The sequence below is a fragment of the Amblyomma mixtum genome, chromosome 3, assembly GCF_055824585.1.
Source record: "Amblyomma mixtum isolate Tamu chromosome 3, ASM5582458v1, whole genome shotgun sequence".
Lineage (NCBI taxonomy): Eukaryota > Metazoa > Arthropoda > Arachnida > Ixodida > Ixodidae > Amblyomma > Amblyomma mixtum.
Genome location: NC_143014.1, coordinates 373,073,437 through 373,082,490, shown reverse-complemented (window position 1 = coordinate 373,082,490; position 9,054 = coordinate 373,073,437).

Genomic DNA, 9,054 nt, shown 5'->3' with positions numbered 1-9,054 from the left:
AGGGCGAGGGCTATAGCCGCCTCTTCTGCCGTTTCAGAGGATTTCGTTTTGATTGTCGCCGAGACGATGTGGTCACCATTCTCGTTCACAACCACAATTGCAAAGGCATTGGTATTTTTGTATTCTGCCGCATCTACATAAAGTGTTCCAGCGCACTGTCTGTATTTGTTATGTAAGGCTTTGGCTCTTGCTTGTCTTCTACCCTCATGGTGTACGGGGTGCATGTTTTTGGGGAGTGGTTTGATTAGTAGGGCCGTCCTATAGTCGCGGGGTAAGTCTACTTTAGCATCGTTATTCGTAGGTTGAAAGTTAATTCCGAGCCTGGTAAGAATACTCCTGCCAGTTCTGGAATTGGCTAATCGCGCTGTTTGAGCCATTAAATGGGCTTCTTTCAGTTCGTTGTAGGTGTTATGTATTCCTAACCTCATAAGCCTTTCGGTTGAGGCATTTAGTGGGAGTCCTAACGCAGCCTTATAGGCCTGCCGTATCATACTATCCAATTTGTCCTTTTCTGCTTTCGAAAATTTGAGATAAGGGGTGGCATAGAGTATCCTGCTTAGCGCAAAGGCCTGCACTAGTCGGCATAAATCTCTTTCCCTCACCCCTTGTCTGCGGTTAGCTATGCGGCGAATTAATCGCGCCGTCGCTTCTACCGTGCGTTTTAGCTTAGTGAGTGTGTCAGTATTCTTTCCATTCGTTTGTAAATACAACCCCAGTATTCTCATGGTCTGTACCTCTTTGACAGATCGTCCATTAACATAGACGTTTATTTGCGGGGGGGATGTCGTGGTACGCCTAGCTCTTTGTTTACGACGGATCACGAAGAGTTCAGATTTTTGCTCAGAACAAGTGAGGCCGGATTCCCATGCGCATGCCTCAATGATGTCCACTGCTGCTTGGAGTGTGTCTTCTATGTAGCCTTCGCATCCTTTGGTTACCCAAAGTGTGATGTCATCTGCATAGAACGTGTGATGTAGGTCTGGTATTTGTGCCAGTTTGGGGGGAATTTTGATGAGGGAGAGGTTAAAAAGGAAAGGGGACAGGACGGAGCCCTGTGGCGTTCCTTTACTTCCTAGTGTGATTGGGGCAGACTCTATTGTTCCGACCGTTATCACTGCTGTTCTGTTAGTGAGGAAGGATCGGATGTAGTTGTACGTCCTTTCTCCGGGGTTGATTTCTGACAAGTTTGTCAAAATGGCTTTGTGGGTGACGTTGTCGAAAGCTTTAACAAGGTCTAAACCCAATATTGCTTTCGTTCCTGTTCCCTCGTCAGCTTCAATTATGTCCTTGTTAAGCTGCAAGAGTATGTCCTGGGTAGATAGTTGGGCCCTGAATCCTAACATTGTTTCAGGTAGGAGGTTCATGTCCTCCGCATAGTTTTGGAGCCTATTGAGGATGACATGCTCCATGAGTTTGCCTAGGCATGATGTTAATGAAATTGGGCGTAGATTCTCAGTGCTGAGTTTCTTACCCGCTTTAGGAATAAAAGTGATTTTCGCGTGTTTCCACTCTGGTGGTATGTTGCCTGCATGCCAGTATTTGTTCATAAGGTCTGTAACCGCCGCGATCGACGTTGCGTCGAAGTTCCTGAGAGTCTTATTTGTTACTTTGTCTGGTCCCGCCGCAGATGTTGTCCGCAGTTTTCCAATTGCGTACCAGACCTCTGCGTCTGTGATGTCTGCGTCTAAATTTGGATTTGGAGTCCCCCGGTAGTCTGGTTGAGTGGTACCATCATCCGTGTTTAGATAACGTTCTGCTAGCTCTTTGATTAGGTCTTCAGTTGTACCCTCATATTTATGTATGAGTCTGTACAGTTGACTTTGTTGCACGGGACGTGTTTGTTCTGGGTCGAGCAGGTGTCTTAGAAGATGCCATGTCTTCTTATTTCCGAGCTGCCCATTGACGCTTTCACATATTTGGTTCCATTGTTGTTTTTGGAGAGTAAGTGTATGTTCCTCGATTCGCCTCTCGATTTCAGCGATCTTTTTGCGTAGTCGCTTGTTGTGTTTTTGCTTCTTCCAGCGTTTTTGGAGGCCTTTTTGTGCCTGCCACAGGTGTAACAGTTTTGAGTCTGCAATCTGCTCCTCCTTCTCAACTGGCACCACAACGCTAGTGGAGCTGACATCCTCATTCAGGGAGATAACCCAGTCGCTAAGGTTAGAGATCTCCTTTGGAGCTGTTTTGTCGCGAAGTTGCCTGAACTTGTCCCAATCCGTGGTTCGTATTTCTTTTGCTTTGTTTTTAAGTTTTGTCGTGGGGAAGGTGATGCTAAGGATGAAGTGATCACTACCAAGGTTTTGCCCGGTGTTGACCCACTTTGCGTCCTTGACGTTTTTAGAGAGGGATAAGTCTGGAGATGTGTCTACACATACACTGTTACCCATGCGTGTGTGGTCGCTCGGGTTGTTTAGCGTTGTGAGCCCTAGTGACTGTATGATTTGCCAGAGCAGGTTCCCTTTCGGAGTTGCTTTGGTATATCCCCATGCTGGGTGTTGAGCGTTGAAGTCTCCCACAATTATTAGTTGAGCCCTAGCAGCCAGCTTTACTGTGTTTATCAACAAGTGTGGGAGTCCATTGCCTTTGTTTCTGGGCGGGTTGTATACATTAAGGATGAAGAGATTTGAGTCTCCTTTTTGCCTTGGTACTATTTCAAGTAGGGTGGAATCTTCTTCCGAATCATTTATAAAATGTTGAATTGCGGTGATATTTCTATGCACCAGAGTGGCTGTGAAGGAGCCGGCTGCGTTACTAGTATCATAATGAGGTGGCAGATATGCTTTATAGCCTGGAAGTGTAGCCCTGCCGCTAGCTTCTTGCAATGCAATCACGTCTGGGGTTGGAACAGACGGTGCTTGTTGGATGTGGAGCTGCAAGTGGGCCCGCTTGCGGCGGAAGCCTCTGCAGTTCCACTGCCAAATTTCAAATTTTTGGCGTGGTGCCATGTTGGGTTATAGATGGTTGTGGCGTCGTGGACAGATCCAAGATGGGGGGTAGGCGGGCCTCGATAGTTGTAAGCCTATCCATTATTTGCTGCATGCAGGTGGCTATTTGGGATACCTGTCCCTCTAGTGTTGCAAAGCGCATATCTATCTCAGCAAATTTGGTAGTAACGAGGCCTTGGAAGGTTGCTTGTTCTGTTGATATAGCGCTAGTTCTCTCTGACAGAGTATTGATGTCTGCCCTGAGTTTGGTAGGCGCTTTCGACGGCTGCGGGGTGTCGGCTTCCGAAGCCTCGGCCTTTCTTTTGGATTCCTCGCCTTCTTTTGTAGGAAGCGGTCTTTTAGTTGCTATTCTGGCGTCTGTGTCCGTCGCGTTATGGGCCGAAGACTGGGACGCGGTGGAGGGAGTGTGGCAAATGGCGTCCGTTTCCATCGCATTATTGGTCGAAGCCTGGGACGCGGTGGGTGGCGTTCTAGCCGCAGTGGCATTCTGTACCTGATGCGCTTGTAACAGGCGTTTAATGTCAGCCAACTCTTTTTTAAGGCTGGCAATTTCTCTGTCTCGGGATTGTAGTTGGATCTGAAACTCCTTCTCTCGAGCGTCAATAGATTGGGAGGCCTCTGCTGGCCAGCTCACCTTTTTATTGGAGCGGCTATCGCTGCGTCCGCGGCTCGAGCTTCTCTTGTCGTTCCCTGCAGGGTTCCCCAGGGGCGGGAAGGAGCTGGAGTTGTTCCGGCTGTGGCTGCCTCCTTTTCCGGTAGCACCCTGTTCCTTCTTCCTGGGCCTAGATTGGTGTCCGTGGAGTGATGAGTCGTTGTCCCCTTGCTTGGGTGCCTGGTTGCCATGGGGCGTTCCTTGTTTGTTCTTGGTGATCAGCCGGAATTTGCAGTTCCGGCTGCCTGTGTTGTGGCCCCCGTTGCAGACGATGCAGACGGGTTGGCAGGTTGGCTGTTCTCCCTCAGGTGGAGGCGAGTGATTTTCTCCGCAGCGGCGGCAAAGGTTCGTTGTAGGTTTGTAGCAGACGTCGGCCCGGTGTCCTACCCTCCTGCAGTTGTAGCATACTTCATGTTGCTCCCTGAAGGGGTGGACCCGAAAGACGCCGCACTGATAGATTACTTGGCTGGGTAGCTTCTTTCCAAAAAAGGTGATTTGTATTGTTCTGGACTGTCCGATCCTTCTGGCATCCACAACTTCTATTCCTTCGTTTCTGTTTCCGAAGCCTTGGCGAACCGCTTCGGGCGAGTCTCCCGCGTAGGCGTTGTAAATGACCCCTTTTACCGAGTCTTCGGGCGCCGCCACGTACGACGTAACGTTGTAGGTTTTACCTTGGAGGTTCAGTTTTTCAATCTTGGCGTATGCAGTCGCCCGTTGACGATCGGGCGTGCATAGTGTGAAGGTGTTGTTGGCCGTATTGACTCTGATAATGTCTTCATTCTTCACCGTATCATACGGCAGCCTGGACACCTCGCAGGCGCAAAAGAGTAGTAGTCCGGGCGCAAAGTCCCTCAGATTCCAACCTTGTGGTCGGCAGACGATTTTGTAGTCATCGGTCGGTAAGCGCGGGAGAAGTGCTTTCTTGCTGAGTGCAAGTAGCTTTTTCCCGTTCTTTCGCGATGGAAAATTGGAATTAGACTTGCCTTGGCGGTGCCCCTGCGCAGGCTCGTCGTCGGTTGATGCGGGCCCTTTATTCTTCAGGCCTCGTTGTCGGTCGCGGTACCGAAGAATGGTTTCCCATTTTCCGTCCTCGAGCTCCGACGCTGATATTTTCTCGCCTTCCACGGCGTACTCCATCTTTGCAGGTCCCTGGGAGCTCAGTTCCCGGCGGAGAGGTGACGAGCTAGGTCGAGCTCGATGGCTAGGCCGGCAGTCAGCCGGCAATATGCCTAGGTGTCCGTAGATTGGCAAAATCCGGCTTCAGCAGGCACTGGACAATGGCCCGGATGTCGTCCAAAATATTCAAGCCCGAAGGCTGACGCTTTCTGCCGAAAAGTGGCTTCGAGGCAGGAGCCCATGCGAGACACGTCAGCACAGCTCCATTTTCGCGGCGAGGAAAAACTGAACAAAGAGAGGGCTGAAAATAAAAAGGAAGGTAACACACGCGCTAGAGCATCACCAGGCCGGACAAAAAAGACCAGAGGGGTAATATTCTAAGATCGGGCCCGGCAGAATATACGAATGGAGCAAGAAATTTTGAACGGTGCAAGAAAGCCCCGGGACGACGTTTCAGCCAGCGTTTTTAGATCTAAAAACGTTGGTTTTAGCCTTGAGACCGATGATGATGATGTCCTCGGGCTTAATGGCACATACCCACGGCGGGGGATTGACCAGGGTGCATAGCGGATACAAACGCACTCATGTACAAGGAGTGGAGTATTTGGATAATTTTGGGACTTAAAGTTAGAATTTGTGCAAAATAAAAATATGGAAAAGAAAAAATAGTACCGCATGCGTCCCTTCAATTTCCTTATCTTCATATATGCCATCTGACAGCAGGTGCCAGAGTCCCCTTTTGAAAAAAAAAATGGCGGAAAAGCACTAATGGCCTTCGCTCTGACAAAAAAAAAAGTATGAAGAATAGAAGCGAACGAGAAAAAAGAGCTGATAGTAAGTGCAATTGCCCCTGGCAAAAAAAAAAAAATTCAGAGGGCACTTAAGACGGCACTTAAACGTCCCCCGCTGTCTTACTCGTGCAGAAGAGAATAGACCTCACTCCTGCCGTAACTCGATATTGGCCTCAATTTCGAGACAAAGCCCTGCCCCGGATGTCCCATCTGCAAGACCCTAAATACTGATGCCGATATTCATCACCTGCTGTGGGTTTGCCCGGCGCTCAAGCCAACGAGAATTCGGCACCTGGCGGCAGCGGGTCTCTCGGCGACCAATCCGTCATATACCGCTTGGACGAAGGGACCGCATCATCGCTCACTCCTCGACTTCATTAGAGGTCGGCCAACCTTTACTCATTCATTTAGCCATCCTTTTCCTTCAACCGTTATGGCACACCCACTTTTTGCCTTGAGGAAATAAATATCGCTAGTGTTGAGAAGTGGGCGGTACGAGCGGCACTATAGCAACTGAGATTATTGCAAGAGAACTCGTAGCAGCAGAAGTGAGCGCCTGTACCATTAGCAACGAATGGAACGCGAACAAGAAAACTGAGGTGGCAACACAAAAACAGCAACATATTGGTTCCTGGATTGGAAATACTAGTGAGGTTGAATAATACTTCTAAAGAAGAGTCTTCGCGCCTTTGAAATTAAAATAGTAGGAGCTAGCATTGTGCTTCTCCTGGCTGAGAGCTGCGTATTTTGCTGTTCGTGGCTCGCTTGTATTGTTCGCGTTTCATTTCTCGCTGATAGTACGTAGCGTACCTTTGGCACGGTACTCTATGTGACGGCACACACTGCCAATGCACTGTGTTCTCATCTAATGAGCCTCAGTTGCTAGCTGCCGCTCGTACCACCCACTTCTTAGACTATAACTCCTGTCTCGCAATTGCTTTTCTTCTCTAAAACAATCCAACATCCGCTGTGAGGAGAGGAAGAGCTCGAAAACATAGGGTCTTCGTTAGGGCCTCCCGCTCGCTCTGCCGTTTTCCCTTGCCCCTCTAGACGAAGGAGGCCCTGCACGTTTCGACCTTTGGCCCCTCTCCCTCCGGTTCCCAGATTCGCGTCGCCCAGGACAAGCCGCCGCTGCAGATATATGGACAAGCGACTGGCGCCTTGGCTTCGTCTCGCGCAGCAGACTTAAATATATGCGATACAAAAGAACACACAGGCAAAACATGTAAAGAAACCGAAGATTCAACAAACATCTGGTACCAAGTGCTACGCTGCACGTAGACGTACATTGCGAGAACGTCCGCGACTGGTTTTGCTGAGCCACTGTGTGAGTTCATCTGACACTCAGTGATAGGCAGTAGTCATGAGATGGCTCGTCTCACTCAGTCTGAACAGCTCGTAAGGTGCGCTGCAAACGCGGTGCCTCTGTCGGTGAGTACGTAAAGGACCGTGCCCCGCGTCTTAAAAATAAGTGGTGCATGAAGAACTGTATAATCTCAGATTTGACACGCGGCCTCGAATCGGTTCTGCGTAATGTGTCAAGTCGTCAGTCGCAGGGTTGGGCACGGTACTTGAAGAAAGCATCTTGGATATCGATATCCTATACCATAGAGAAGTTCCGATAACGATACAGGATACAGAATCAAAATTATTTCAGTTTGAGTTTATTAAAACGTTTTAGTTTTGTTTTTATAGAAAAATTTAATGGCTGGGGACAGGGCCGGGTACAAAAGCCACCAACCGGTACTTGGCAGGGTCCCCTGACCCATCAACAATGTTGACAGCGATGCTTGGAACATAAAATGACTGGAAGCAACCGAAATCAATGGCGGAACAGAAAACAAAAAGCATTTAAAAAGAACAGAACTATCCAAAATCTTTTGTAAGAGACAAGAAATCATTACTTGGACACATTACGCAACGTTCGTCACATTAATTGAAAATAAATAAAATTCATTTATACGAAAACCACTTATTACAAGAAGAAAAGACTTGTGCTCAACGCAGTGCGCGGAAAGAGCAGAGAAACAACAAAGACAACTATGGGCAGCTTTTTTTCGAAATAGAGAAGGCTTAAAGGTGCACTGAAGAGGAATCTGAACTTGTCTTTTTGCCGCGGGAACTCGATCTACACGTTCCTAGCATTCTTAGAAACTGCGACTTATTGCCCTGTATGGCCGATTTCCCAAATTAAATCGAATTAACGGCCGGCTCCCGCCCTTTTTTTTAATTCTGCCTCCTACGGTGGGCTGAGTCGACTAACGCGTGGAGTGCCTTTCACCCAGTCCCGTGGCGGCTAGCCGCTCTGCCATCGGCGGAGTAATACGTAGTAGTCCGTAGCAGCAAATAGTCCGCGCGTATTTTTATTTCTGCGGGGTTATTTTGCGGCTATATTATCTGCGAATGAAACTATTATTCATGGAAACCTAAAAAACAAAATAAAGCGAAAGCAAAGCCTCCACGGAGCTGGCTGAAAGGAACTTCACGCGTTGGTCGACTCCGCCCATCGTACGAGGCAGAATTCAAAAAAAAGGGCGGGAGCCGGACGTTAATTCGATTTAATTAGGGAAATCGGCCATACAGGGCAATAAGTTGCAGTTTCTAAGAATGCTAGGAACGTGTAGATCGAGTTCCCGCGGCAAAAAGACAAGTTCAGAATCCTCTTCAGTGCACCTTTAAGATGGAGTTCGCGCCGTGCCACGCTTTGGCAGAAACTCATCGAAAAAAGCCTACCCACGTGATAGGCTCAGGGCGCTGTACTCGGCGGCGTCAGTGATGGTAGAGTGGCAGGGCCTTCAGTCAGAGCCAGTAACAATAGAACGCGGCATGAAGCTGAGATGCCCTCTGTATCCGCTTCTGTTCATGTTAATGCTGAGCGACCTGGAGTGCGACTTGGACACGTGCGGAGCAGGTTCCAACCTGTCACACATGGTTGAAGGGGAGGTCGTTAAGAAGAACTTCTTGTTGGGCGAGTTGGTGCATACTGTTGTAGGTACGAATTGCGCACAAAAGACACACACAGGAAAGACACGAGGGAGACTGAAAGAGCGCAAAGTATCAACTGGTGTTTATTCGATTCAGCTTTATAGGCAGTGTGCACACGTGCCTACAAAGAGGGGAAGGAAAGGAATAAGGAGGCAAATCAACCCTGCGCGACAAACCATCAAAAACGCTCCAAAAAATTCTTTTCCGCGTTGTACAATGAAACGGAGGTGTCACTCACACATTTATCACCTCTTGCCTTGATGTGGTAAGCCTGTAGAAGTTCACGGGAAACTTTGTCATTACTCCTGCCCAGAATTCTGATATTATTCAGCAGTGGCTCACAACCGGTGCATGCAATGCAATGAGCAGGCAAATTTGCTCCTTCTCTATTCCTAATTGAACGCTGATGCTCCCCTGCGCGTTCATTCACGCAGCGTCCTGTCTGGCCCACATACACGCGACCACACTTGAGCGGGATGAGATACACAACGCCCGTGGCGCATTTTACGAATTGTGCCGCATGCTTTATCACGCATGCTCTTCGTCGAGCGCCTTCCGCGCTGATCCT